The following is a 3,441-nucleotide window of genomic DNA, read 5'->3' on the forward strand; positions in this document are numbered from 1 at the left end:
TGATAGCCGAAATATAGAATTCTTCTTTATTCGAAGTTTATTTTCTCCGACTGTGGGTTTCCTGTGTGTCATTTACAAATGTGCTACTACATTTCTGTTTAGAAAGTATATATATATATGTATATATATATATATATATATATGTATATATGTATATATATATATATATAGATATGTATGTACTGTATATATATATATATATATATATATATATATATATGTGTGTGTGTGTGTGTGTGTGTGTGTGTGTGTGTGTGTGTGTGTGTGTGTGTGTGTGTGTGTGTGTGTGTGTGTGTGTGTGTGTGTATGTGTGGACGTATATGGCAGAGATGGATGGGGAGTCTCCCTGAGAGCTTTATAGGGCTTGAGGAGAAGGTTAAGTACGGCTATGCACTGTGTCATACCACGAGAAGGAAAAAAAGAACTATGCTCGACGCTTTACCCATAATGGGGATTAAATGGTGTATTAGACTCCCCCTCGTTTCCTTTTTTTTGACAAATATTAAGAAAATGAGAAAATAAAGAGTTAACACAAATTCAACTCCTAAATCTGTACCGTTCTCTTAAATCTAGAGGACCTGACTCATTTCCCTCATTGCAAGAAGTGCAGAAACGACAAAAAGAGCGTTTCTGCAGTGTCTCCTGAAATCCGTCACCTTAATGACCAATGTCGACTTGGAGCTTTCGCTACACAGTGAGGCGTTTTTCTATTCCTCTCAATATCGAGGAAGGGAGGGGAAGGAGGGAGGAGGGGAAGGAGGGAGGAGGGGAGGTAAGGGCCACAGATCTGAATAGAATCATCTGACGGCAGTCGGGAATGAGAGGAAAATTGACACCCGGTACGAGAGGCGCTATTTCTCAGGGAGGCAGCCATGACAGCTTGTCAGTGTCGTCATTAGTGACGTCATCAGTGTTAATGCACTCATCGGATTTGTTCTCAGAATTCAGTGCGACATTCTACGAAATCGTCAAGTGTTTCAGAAGAATGAAGTATTTCATCCAACTGTCCAGTCGTCGCTCTGTGACTGATATTACTAAAATCACTGCCAGCCTCTTTCTTGTACTCAGATGTTTACAGTGTTGCCAGTTTTGATTTCTCGTTATCACTTAACAGTAGATCTGACAACGCGTGCAAGATGTACCTACCTTAGCACCATCAGTCAGTAAAAGTGTTTAATCATGAGGCCGTTGGGGGAGGAGGATGCTCAAAAGTAATACAGTTTCAAGTTGAGGGTCTTTGTCCAACGCTGCATGATGTGGCGTTTCCACAACAAACGCCCAAAAACGGGACGACGATGGCGAACTTTTCTGAAGATTCGCAAAGATAAAAGAAAAACACGAATTTCCATCACTGTTTTGATCGACAAACCTCACACGTGAACATTCTTCACTCGGGTGTGCATAGTTTTACTCACTTGCATCACTACCCACCCCACCCCCAACGTCTGCATAACAACAGCTCCTTAATTCGGCCGTTATGCAACCCTGTGCTTTTGCAGAACATGTCCCAAGCATTCGCGGTGAGGACGACTTTCGGAGCGGTGCCTGATAAGGTGTTTTGACCAACAAGATATGGCTTTCGAAACCGGTCGGAGACGTGTTACACAAGCGGGCACACACACACAACGACGGCGACCCAGAGAGAAACGGTGAGTGACCGTCGACAATAGCCATGATGTTTCACAACGCAAGACGTAATTAGTGACACAACTCGTCAGCAACGTTTCACAACACGTTTAGGCTTATGATCTCTGGTTGCTTCAGGGCAGAGGAGAGAGAGAGCGAGAGGGAGGGAGTGGCAGACAGACAGAGAGAGAGAGAGAGAGAGAGAGAGAGAGAGAGAGAGAGAGAGAGAGAGAGAGAGAAAGAAAGAAAGAAAGAGAGAGAGAGAGAGAGAGAGAGAGAGAGAAAGAAAGAAAGAAAGAAAGAAAGAGAGAGAGAGAGAGAGAGAGAGAGAGAGAGAGAGAGAGAGAGAGAGAGAGAGAGAGAGAGAGAGAGAGAGAGAGAGAGAGAGAGAGAGGCAGAGAGAGAGAGAGAGAGAGGTAGACAGACAGACAGACAGACAGATAGACAGAGAAAGACAGACAGGCAGACAGAGAGAGTGATATATATATATATATATATATATATATATACATATATATATGTATATAATAGAGAGAGAGAGAGAGAGAGAGAGAGAGAGAGAGAGAGAGAGAGTAATCTAAATGCTCGCCTTGCCTTTCACCGTCTGGCCTATTTGCTTGTTTGCTTTTTCGCTTGCTTTGGGACGGAAACCCATGGAAAACTATTTGCCCATGGTCCATAATCTTTCGATTCAGTGGAATACCGATGCCTGGTCCATAGCATTATGCCGCGATTCCAGTAGTAACTGATCCATCAAAATTGTACATGTGATCCACCAGGTAAACAAAGTTCCGACCTACAACAACACTTTACCAGAGCTGGGAGGAAGAGGGGGTTGGGGTAAGGTGGGTGAAGGGGAAGGGAGGAGGTGAAGTGGAGACTCTCCCCCACCCTCTCCTCCCCTACCTTCTCCTCCTCCTCCTTGTTTACGGCGGGAAGATTATTGCGAAAGCGGACCCAAGCACAAAGCTCGCTCGTCACGTGTGTAAAGTGTGAAGTCTTGCATCATGTTAGGTCACCCCTCACCACGACCACCCCCTCACGTTTCTGGCGTCAGTCGGCGGCGGCGGCGGTGGATTCTACAGCTGCGACCCTCTGGTCGGCGGGACCAGCCAAAACGTTTTTTCCGTTAAGGATGTCCATACGCGCAGTGGCTCGAGCTCACTTCTCCTCTTCCTCCTCCTCCTTCCTCATCGTTTTCTTTCCCTTAACACTCTCTTCTTTCCCCTCTTTCTCCTCTCAGAGACCTTATTTACCTGGCGAGACTTGATCATCCAGCGCATCCCGAGGGGTTGGCGACGAGTCTTGCAGGGAAGGAGTCTGGGAGAAGAAGAAGACCCTACCAGGCAGCAGTGCCCTGGAAGTAGTCCTACTTCGATGGCACACGGCGGCGGGACGTGGCGACCTCACAAAGGACGCAGTTGCCACATGGCCGTGCCTGCCTCCGGCACCGCCCAAGACGTCTGCGCCAGGGAAGTCCTGGGGAGACTGGGTTCTTCGTGTGAGCTATATCGAAACTGGCAACCCAACACTCCTGTCCTTACTTCCCTTCCTCCTCCTCCTTCCCCTCCTCCTCCTCCTCCTCCTCCTTCTCCCCTTGCTGAATCCCATCGGGAGGCTCAAATATATGACGTCATTACAACGTCATCAGGGTGACGAGGGCGGCTGAACTTTGAGCAACCGTGGGGTGACTCCATCACCTCGGGAGGACGCACTTTGTAAACTTAGTTCTTCTTGCCACTGGACGATTTTATTCAACTGAGGGGAAGAGGAGGGGAGGGGGAAAAGAGGGAAAGGGAAGAGGGGAAGGGTGGC

General features: G+C 47.2%; 1 protein-coding gene across 1 annotated transcript in view; it reads right to left on the bottom strand.

The window, feature by feature from the left end:
• Positions 1 to 3,102, bottom strand: part of LOC143040911 (uncharacterized) — a 44,768-nt gene extending 41,666 nt beyond the window's left edge. Inside the window, exon 1 of the mRNA XM_076212364.1 lies at positions 2,883 to 3,102. The gene's annotated coding sequence lies outside the window, so the exon portion shown is untranslated. The remainder of the gene's footprint in view (positions 1 to 2,882) is intronic.
• Positions 3,103 to 3,441: the final 339 nt, after the last annotated feature.

Source organism: Oratosquilla oratoria, chromosome 29, assembly GCF_046742065.1.
Source record: "Oratosquilla oratoria isolate Oo_2021 chromosome 29, ASM4674206v1, whole genome shotgun sequence".
NCBI lineage: Eukaryota > Metazoa > Arthropoda > Malacostraca > Stomatopoda > Squillidae > Oratosquilla > Oratosquilla oratoria.